The following is an 11,198-nucleotide window of genomic DNA, read 5'->3' on the forward strand; positions in this document are numbered from 1 at the left end:
TGGCTTGATGGGGTTGATTCTGATACTGCAAGACACATTCAGGTTGGCGTTTGTGCTTTATTTTGGGCAGTATGGAACTGCAGAAATGATTTAGTTTTTAACAGATCAACAAACATTCACTTTTTGCAGGTTATCTTCAGGGCCACGGCGTTCATTCGTATGTGGTTGCTACTCACTCCGACGGAGGCGAGGGAGCGTTTGGTTACTGCGTCTATCCGATGGGAGATGGTAGCTCGGGATATTTTTAACCGGTTTGGATGGCAGTCATGTAATAGGATAGGCATGTAGTGCTCCTATTGTATTGTGCCAGCCGGTTGTGGCTTTGGGTCTTACCTCTTTTGAGCTTTTGTTTATGTTTGCACTACGACCTTTCGAGACTTTGTTACTAGATTATCCTTTTAATAATATGAGCCGTATGCATCTTTCTGATGCAGAGGCTGGGGTACACCCCCTTTTCGGAAAAAAATTCACCGAAGCTAGACTGTCCGTTGTTGATCGCGCATGGAAGTCATCAAGGCAACCATTCTACCAAATCATCCCGGACAAGTCGTCGAAGTTATCATTGCCGGAAGATCCATGAACATATGATCCCAACCTCCAAAAAACTCACAAGCCTCACGCCGGCACCGGAGGCCACATCAACATGGCGATGAGGAGGCCGGTGAACCAAACCACAAAGGAAGGCCACAACCATCGCCACGACACCGAACATTACAAACCCTAACCTCACCGTCCGGAAAGACCATCATGAATCTACACCAACGAGCCTTCAACGATGCCGCAACTGACACCGTCGGGTTAAGGAACCTCGAGGAAACATTATTTGCTAGTTCAGCGCCGCCGTCATCATCATCGACACTCCACCTCGCAACTTTATAAAAGCCCTAATGCGGCGGAAACTACAACGCCATCTAAAAGATGGAGATTGTCACCTCCGTGCAATCCCACACCAGTGGAGCGGCGGAGGAGGAGAGCCGGTGACCTACCAATGGAAAAGGGGTGGCATGATGGAGCACCAAAAATATAGCATCAGGACTGTTTCATGGTTTTTTTGTCGTAGTACGTTGCAGCTTTGCACATACTTTCCTGCGTGTAACACTATTTAATCCGCAATTAACAGGTCGACTAGAAGTCATACTCCACCCTTCACTAAATACAGTACATGTAGAAAAGCTCTCCATAGTTCCATAAATGGAGCAAAAAGAAGGGAGAGTAAAATACATCAACAATCTATATTTGTATAAGATCTACATTTATATTTTAATTTAAGGAAAAGACTTTGTAATTAGGTGGCGAGAAATTTTCTATATAATTCTACTTAGAAGAACAAACCTCATAGATCATTTTGTTCCTTCTGAAGTTGAATAAAGTTCAGCTCGGACGAACCATAGGCGTGGTACAATCCTACCATCCAAAGGCTTGGCGCTTCTTTGTATAGATTTTCAGAGACAATTTTAGAGGATTCAGATCATTAGGAATCTTTCCATTATAGTTTGATTCATAGGATTGGATCCTTATATGATTTTTTGCTAAAGATTCCTTTGCACTATATTTGACGATAAAGGGTCCCCTCCTCCGTTTTATATTATAAAGCAAACCATCCGATACAACCAACTTGCTAGGACCGCAGCACAAACAAGCCCAAAAGAAAAGAAAAATGAAAGAAACAAAGGAAACAAATGCCGACGTCGGCAGATCAACGAAGCAAAGATGGCCGACACCTGCTGCACCCTTCGAAGAAGTCCCACCGCACTCCTGGCACTCTGAAGCCTCGCGTACCAAGCAACACCTTCAAGAAGGAATGCGACGACGACGCCGCTACTGCCTGCAAAAGTCCTAGGGATTCCCCCGGTACACTGATGGCGGTGGGGAAGGGGTATCACCGACGCCCCTCAGGAAGGTTCGGCGGCACCCGCGGGTGGTGCCGTGATAGTGACGGACGAGCCACCAGGGATTTCTCCCACCCTGAAACAACCACCACCACCCCGGACGATCGGAAGTGCACTGCCCAACACGCCGCCCATCAGCCTGTGCCACCACGGTCATCGAACCAACTTCATCATCTCACTGAGTCCACCAACATGAGACATGGAGGGAGGACGAGGAGATAACGGGCTCGGGGCAACAACAACTCAGCCGATAGGAGGAGACAGCCTCCACCGTCGCGTGGAGCCGACCGGACGCAACGACAGGGGCCTACCAGGCCTCCATAGGCCCGGCCGGACCCCAAAGGGTCCGGACGGTCCCTGTAGCCATGCTGCAGCACGCCGGTCGTCGGAGCCATCACCAACCGCAGCCATTGGCGCCTCGTCGCCACCAGCAGGGAGCAGCGCTACCGCGCCCCTAACCACTGGCCTGTTGGAAATATGCCCTAGAGGCAATAATAAAAGGATTATTATTGTATTTCCTTGTTCATGATAATTGTCTTTTATTCATGCTATAATTGTGTTGTCCAGAAATCGTAATACATGTGTGAATACATAGACACCAACATGTCCCTAGTAAGCCTCTAGTTGACTAGCTCGTTGATCAACAGATAGTCATGGTTTCCTGACTATGGACATTGAATGTCATTGATAATGAGATCACATCATTAGGAGAATGATGTGATGGACAAGACCCAATCCTAAACATAGCACAAGATCATATAGTTCATTTGCTAGAGTTTTTCCAATGTCAAGTATCTTTTCCTTAGACCATGAGATCGTGTAACTCCCGGATACCGTAGGAGTGCTTTGGTTGTACCAAACGTCACAACGTAACTGGGTGACTATAAAGGTATACTACGGGTATCTCCGAAAGTATCTGTTGGGTTGACACGGATCAAGACTGGGATTTGTCACTCCATATGACGGAGAGGTATCTCTGGGCCCACTCGGTAATGCATCATCACAATGAGCTCAAAGTGACCAAGTGTCTGGTCACGGGATCATGCATTATGGTACGAGTAAAGTGACTTGCCAGTAACGAGATTGAACGAGGTATTGGGATACCGACGATCGAATCTCGGGCAAGTAACGTACCGATTGACAAAGGGAATTGTATACGGGGTTGCTTGAATCCTCGACATCATGGTTCAATGAAGGACCTTGGAGAAGCTGCTTATACATTAGGCATCAAGATCTATAGAGATAGATCAAGACGCCTCATAGGTCTTTCACAAAGCACATACCTTGATAAGATATTGAAGAAGTTCAATATGGATCAGTATAAGAAGGGGTTCTTGCCTGTGTTGCAAGGTGTGAAATTAAGCTCAGCTCAATGTCCGACCACGGCAGAAGATATAGAAGAGATGAGTGTCATCCCCTATGCCTCAGCCATAGGTTCTATTATGTATGCCATGCTGTGTACCAGACCTGATGTAAACCTTGCCGTAAGTTTGGTAGGTAGGTACCAAAGTAATCCCGGCAAGGAACACTGGACAGCGGTCAAGAATATCCTGAAGTACCTGAAAAGGACTAAGGAAATGTTTCTCGTTTATGGAGGTGACGAAGAGCTCGTCGTAAAGGGTTACGTCGACGCTAGCTTCGACACAGATTTGGATGACTCTAAGTCACAAACCATATACATGTATATTTTGAATGGTGGGGCAGTAAGCTGGTGCAGTTGCAAGCAGAGCGTCGTGGCGGGATCTACATGTGAAGCGGAGTACATGGCAGCCTCGGAGGCAGCGCATGAAGCAATTTGGGTGAAGGAGTTCATCACCGACCTAGGAGTCATATCCAATGCGTCGGGGCCGATCAAACTCTTCTGTGACAACACTGGAGCTATTGCACTTACCAAGGCGCCCAGGTTTCACAAGAAGACCAGGCACATCAAGCGTCGCTTCAACTCCATTCGTGAAAATGTTCAAGATGGAGACATAGATATTTGTAAAGTACATACGGACCTGAATGTAGCAGATCCGTTGACTAAACCTCTCCCTAGAGCAAAACATGATCAACACCAGAATTCCATGGGTGTTCGATTCATCACAATGTAACTAGATTATTGACTCTAGTGCAAGTGGGAGATTGTTGGAAATATGCCCTAGAGGCAATAATAAAAGGATTATTACTGTATTTCCTTGTTCATGATAATTGTCTTTTATTCATGCTATAATTGTGTTATCCGGAAATCGTAATACATGTGTGAATACATAGACACCAACATGTCCCTAGTAAGCCTCTAGTTGACTAGCTCGTTGATCAACAAATAGTCATGGTTTCCTGACTATGGACATTGAATGTCATTGATAACGAGATCACATCATTAGGAGAATGATGTGATGGACAAGACCCAATCCTAAACATAGCACAAGATCGTATAGTTCATTTGCTAGAGTTTTTCCAATGTCAAGTATCTTTTCCTTAGACCATGAGATCGTGTAACTCCCGGATACCGTAGGAGTGCTTTGGGTGTACCAAACATCACAACGTAACTGGGTGACTATAAAGGTATACTACGGGTATCTCCGAAAGTGTCTGTTGGGTTGACACGGATCAAGACTGGGATTTGTCACTCCGTATGACGGAGAGGTATCTCTGGGCCCACTCGGTAATGCATCATCACAATGAGCTCAAAGTGACCAAGTGTCTGGTCACGGGATCATGCATTATGGTACGAGTAAAGTGACTTGCCGGTAACGAGATGGAACGAGGTATTGGGATACCGACGATCGAATCTCGGGCAAGTAACGTACCGATTGACAAAGGGAATTGTATACGGGGTTGCTTGAATCCTCGACATCGTGGTTCATCCGATGAGATCATCGAGGAGCATGTGGGAGCCAACATGGGTATCCAGATCCCGCTGTTGGTTATTGACCGGAGAGCCATCTCGGTCATGTCTACATGTCTCCCAAACCCGTAGGGTCTACACACTTAAGGTTCGGTGATGCTAGGGTTGTAGAGATATGAATATGCAGTAACACGAAACTTGTTCGCAGTCCCGGATGAGATCCTGGACATCACGAGGAGTTCCGGAATGGTCCAGAGGTGAAGAATTATATATAGGAAGTGCAGTTTCGGCCATCGGGAGAGTTTCGGGGGTCACCGGTATTGTACCGGAACCACCGGAAGGGTCTCGGGGGTCCACCGGGTGGGGCCACCCATCCCGGAGGGCCCCATAGGCTAAGTGAGGAGGGGAACCAGCCCATAGTGGGCTGGTGCGCCCCCCTTGGCCCACCCCATGCGCCTAGGGTTGGGAACCCTAGGGTGGGGGGGCGCCCCACCTGGCTTGGGGGCACTCCACCCCTTGGCCGCCGCCCCCTCCCTAGGAGATCCCATCTCCTAGGGCCGGCGCACCCCCTAGGGGGCCTATATAAAAGGGGGGAGGTAGGGGCAGCCGCACCCTTGAGTCTTGGCGCCTCCCTCTCCCCTGCTACACCTCTCCCTCTCGCAGTAGAACGGCGAAACCCTGCTGCGGTGACCCCTGCATCCACCACCACGCCGTCGTGCTGCTGGATCTTCATCAACCTCTCTTTCCCCTTGCTGGATCAAGAAGGAGGAGACGTCACGCTGACCGTACGTGTGTTGAACGCGAAGGTGCCGTCCGTTCGGCGCTAGGATCTCCGGTGATTTGGATCACGTCGAGTACGACTTCATCATCCCCGTTCTTTGAACGCTTCCGCACGTGATCTACAAAGGTATGTAGATGCAATCCGATCACTCATTGCTAGATGAACTCATAGATGGATCTTGGTGAAACCGTAGGAAAATTTTTGTTTTCTGCAACATTCCCCAACAGTGGCATCATGAGCTAGGTCTATGCGTAGTTCTCTTTGCATGAGTAGAACACAATTTGTTGTGGGCGTAGATGTTCTCAACTTTCTTGCCGCTACTAGTCTTATTTCGCTTCAGCGGTATCGTGGGATGAAGCGGCTCGGACCAACCTTACACGTACGCTTACGTGAGACCGGTTCCACCGACTAACATGCACTAGTTGCATAAGGTGGCTGGCGGGTGTCTGTCTCTCCCACTTTAGTTGGAGCGGATTCGATGAAAAGGGTCCTTATGAAGGGTAAATAGAAGTTGACAAATCATGTTGTGGCTTTCACGTAGGTAAGAAAACGTTCTTGCTAGAACCCTAAAGCAGCCACGTAAAACTTGCAACAACAATTAGAGGACGTCTAACTTGTTTTTGCAGCAAGTGTTTTGTGATGTGATATGGCCAAAGTTGTGATGAATGATGAATGATATATATGTGATGTATGAGATGTTCATGCTATTGTAATAGGAATCACGACTTGCATGTCGATGAGTATGACAACCGGCAGGAGCCATAGGAGTTGTCTTTATTTTTTGTATGACCTGCGTGTCATTGAGAAACGCCATGTAAATTACTTTACTTTATTGCTAAACGTGTTAGCCATAGTAGTAGAAGTAATAGTTGGCGAGCAACTTCATGGAGACACGATGATGGAGATCATGGTGTCATGCCGGTGACAAGATGATCATGGAGCCCCAAGATGGAGATCAAAGGAGCTATGTGATATTGGCCATATCATGTCACTATTATTATTTGATTGCATGTGATGTTTATCATGTTTTTGCATCTTGTTTACTTAGAACGACGGTAGTAAATAAGATGATACCTCATAATAACTTCAAGAAAGTGTTCCCCCTAACTATGCACCGTTGCGACAGTTCGTTGTTTCGAAGCACCACGTGATGATCGGGTGTGATAGATTCCAATGTTCACATACAACGGGTGCAAGACAGATTTACACATGCAAACACTTAGGTTGACTTGACGAGCCTAGCATGTACAGACATGGCTTCGGAACACAGAAGACCGAAAGGTCGAGCATGAGTCGTATAGAAGATACGATCAACATGAAGATGTTCACCGATGTTGACTAGTCCGTCTCACGTGATGATCGGACACGGCCTAGTTAACTCGGATCATGTTATACTTAGATGACTGGAGGGATGTCTATCTGAGTGGGAGTTCATTGAATAATTTGATTTAGATGAACTTAATTATCATGAACTTAGTCTAAAATCTTTACAACATGTATTGTAGATCAAATGGCCAACGTTGTCCTCAACTTCAACGCGTTCCTAGAGAAAACCAAGCTGAAAGACGATGGCAGCAACTACACGGACTGGGTCCGGAACCTGAGGATCATCCTCATAGCTGCCAAGAAAGATTATGTCCTACAAGCACCGCTAGGTGACGCACCCGTTCTCCCTGCAGAACAAGACGTTATGAACGCTTGGCAGACACATACCGATGATTACTCCCTCGTTCAGTGCGGCATGCTTTACAGCTTAGAACCGGGGCTCCAAAAGCGTTTTGAGAGACACGGAGCATATGAGATGTCCGAAGAGCTGAAAATGGTTTTTCAAGCTCATGCCCGAGTCGAGAGATATGAAGTCTCCGTCAAGTTCTTCAGCTGTAAGATGGAGGAAAACAGTTCTGAGCACATACTCACTATGTCTGGGTTACATAACCGCTTGACTCAGCTGGGAGTTAATCTCCCGGATGACGCGGTCATTGACAGAATCCTTCAGTCGCTTCCACCGAGCTACAAGAGCTTTGTGATGAACTTCAATATGCAGGGGATGGAAAAGACCATTCCTGAAGTATTTGCAATGCTGAAATCAGCAGAGGTAGAAGTCAAAAAGGAACATCAAGTGTTGATGGTGAATAAAACCACTAAGTTCAAGAAAGGCAAGGGTAAGAAGAACTTCAAGAAGGACGACAAGGGAGTTGCCGCGCCCGGCAAGCAAGCTGCCGGGAAGAAGCCAAAGAATGGACCCAAGCCCGAGACTGAGTGCTTTTATTGCAAGGAAAGTGGTCACTGGAAGCGGAACTGCCCCAAATACTTAGCGGACAAGAAGGCCGGCAAAACGAAAGGTATATGTGATATACATGTAATTGATGTGTACCTTACCAGTACTCGTAGTAGCTCCTGGGTATTTGATACCGGTGCAGTTGCTCACATTTGTAACTCAAAGCAGGAGCTGCGGAATAAGCGGAGACTGGCGAAGGACGAGGTGACGATGCGCGTCGGGAATGGTTCCAAGGTCGATGTGATCGCCGTCGGCACGCTACCTCTACATTTACCTACGGGATTAGTTTTGAACCTTAATAATTGTTATTTAGTGCCAAGTTTGAGCATGAACATTGTATCAGGATCTCGTTTACTACGAGATGGGTACTCATTTAAATCCGAGAATAATGGTTGTTCTATTTATATGAGAGATATGTTTTATGTTCATGCTCCGATGGTGAATGGTTTATTCTTAATGAATCTCGAGCATAATGCTACACATATTCATAGTGTGAATACCAAAAGATGTAAGGTTGATAATGATAGTCCCGCATACTTGTGGCACTGCCGCCTTGGTCACATAGGTGTCAAATGCATGAAGAAGCTCCATGCAGATGGACTTTTAGAGTCTCTTGATTACGAATCATTTGACACGTGCGAACCATGCCTCATGGGTAAAATGACCAAGACTCCGTTATCAGGAACAATGGAGCGAGCAACCAACTTATTGGAAATCATACATACTGATGTGTGCGGTCCAATGAGTGTTGAGGCTCGCGGTGGCTATCGTTATGTTCTCACCCTCACTGATGACTTGAGTAGATATGGGTATGTCTACTTAATGAAACACAAGTCTGAGACCTTTGAAAGGTTCAAGGAATTTCAGAGTGAGGTTGAGAATCAACGTGACAGGAAAATCAAGTTCCTGCGATCAGATCGTGGAGGAGAATACTTGAGTCACGAATTTGGCACACACTTAAGAAAATGTGGAATAGTTTCACAACTCACGCCGCCTGGAACACCTCAGCGTAATGGTGTGTCCGAACGTCGTAATCGCACTCTATTAGATATGGTGCGATCTATGATGTCTCTTACCGATTTACCGCTATCATTTTGGGGCTATGCTTTAGAGACTGCCGCATTCACTTTAAATAGGGCTCCGTCAAAATCTGTTGAGACGACACCGTATGAATTATGGTTTGGAAAGAAACCTAAGCTGTCGTTTCTAAAAGTTTGGGGATGCGATGCTTATGTCAAGAAACTTCAACCTGAAAAGCTCGAACCCAAGTCGGAAAAATGCGTCTTCATAGGATACCCTAAAGAAACTATTGGGTATACCTTCTACCTCAGATCCGAAGGCAAGATCTTTGTTGCCAAGAATGGATCCTTTCTAGAGAAGGAGTTTCTCTCGAAAGAAGTAAGTGGGAGGAAAGTAGAACTTGATGAAGTATTACCTCTTGAACCGGAAAGTGGCGCAACTCAGGAAAATGTTCCTGTGGTGCCTGCACCAATTAGAGAGGAAGTTAATGATGATGATCAAGATACTTCTGATCAAGCTCCTACTGAAATTCGAAGGTCCACAAGGACACGTTCCGCACCAGAATGGTACGGCAACCCTGTCTTGGAAATCATGTTGTTAGACAATGGTGAACCTTCGAACTATGAAGAAGCGATGGCGGGCCCGGATTTCGACAAATGGCTGGAGCCATGAAATCCGAGATAGGATCCATGTATGAAAACGAAGTATGGACTTTGACTAACTTGCCCGTTGAGCGGCGAGCCATAGAAAATAAATGGATCTTTAAGAAGAAGACAGACGCGGATGGTAATGTGACCATCTATAAAGCTCGGCTTGTCGCTAAGGGTTATCGACAAGTTCAAGGGGTTGACTATGATGAGACTTTCTCACCGGTAGCGAAGCTGAAGTCCGTCCGAATCATGTTAGCAATTGCCGCATTCAATGATTATGAGATATGGCAAATGGACGTCAAAACGGCATTCCTTAATGGTTTCCTTAAGGAAGAATTGTATATGATGCAGCCGGAAGGTTTTGTCGATCCTAAGAATGCTGACAAGGTGTGCAAGCTCCAACGCACGATTTATGGGCTGGTGCAAGCATCTCGGAGTTGAAACATTCGCTTTGATGAGATGATCAAAGCGTTTGGGTTTATGCAGACTTATGGAGAAGCCTGCGTTTACAAGAAAGTGAGTGGGAGCTCTGTAGCATTTCTCATATTATATGTAGATGACATACTTTTGATGGGAAATGATATAGAGCTTTTGGACAGCATTAAGGCCTACTTGAATAAGAGTTTTTCAATGAAGGACCTTGAAGAAGCTGCTTATATATTAGGCATCAAGATCTATAGAGATAGATCAAGACGCCTCATAGGTCTTTCACAAAGCACATACCTTGATAAGATATTGAAGAAGTTCAATATGGATCAGTCTAAGAAGGGGTTCTTGCCTGTGTTGCAAGGTGTGAAATTGAGCTCAGCTCAATGTCCGACCACGGCAGAAGATATAGAAGAGATGAGTGTCATCCCCTATGCCTCAGCCATAGGTTCTATTATGCATGCCATGCTGTGTACCAGACCTGATGTAAACCTTGCCGTAAGTTTGGTAGGTAGGTACCAAAGTAATCCCGGCAAGGAACACTGGACAGCGGTCAAGAATATCCTGAAGTACCTGAAAAGGACTAAGGAAATGTTTCTCGTTTATGGAGGTGACGAAGAGCTCGTCGTAAAGGGTTACGTCGACGCTAGCTTCGACACAGATCTGGATGACTCTAAGTCACAAACCAGATACATGTATATTTTGAATGGTGGGGCAGTAAGCTGGTGCAGTTGCAAGCAGAGCGTCGTGGCGGGATCAACATGTGAAGCGGAGTACATGGCAGCCTTGGAAGCAGCGCATGAAGCAATTTGGGTGAAGGAGTTCATCACCGACCTAGGAGTCATACCCAATGCGTCGGGGCCGATCAACCTCTTCTGTGACAACACTGGAGCTATTGCACTTACCAAGGAGCCCAGGTTTCATAAGAAGACCAGGCACATCAAGCGTCGCTTCAACTCCATTCGTGAAAATGTTCAAGATGGAGACATAGATATTTGTAAAGTACATACGGACCTGAATGTAGCAGATCCGTTGACTAAACCTCTCCCTAGAGAAAAACATGATCAACACCAGAATTCCATGGGTGATCGATTCATCACAATGTAACTAGATTATTGACTCTAGTGCAAGTGGGAGACTGTTGGAAATATGCCCTAGAGGCAATAATAAAAGGATTATTATTGTATTTCCTTGTTCATGATAATTGTCTTTTATTCATGCTATAATTGTGTTATCCGGAAATCGTAATACATGTGTGAATACATAGACACCAACATGTCCCTAGTAAGCCTCTAGTTGACTAGCTCGTTGATCAACAGATAGT

This window comes from Triticum dicoccoides, chromosome 7A, assembly GCF_002162155.2.
Source record: "Triticum dicoccoides isolate Atlit2015 ecotype Zavitan chromosome 7A, WEW_v2.0, whole genome shotgun sequence".
Classification (NCBI taxonomy): Eukaryota; Viridiplantae; Streptophyta; class Magnoliopsida; order Poales; family Poaceae; genus Triticum; species Triticum dicoccoides.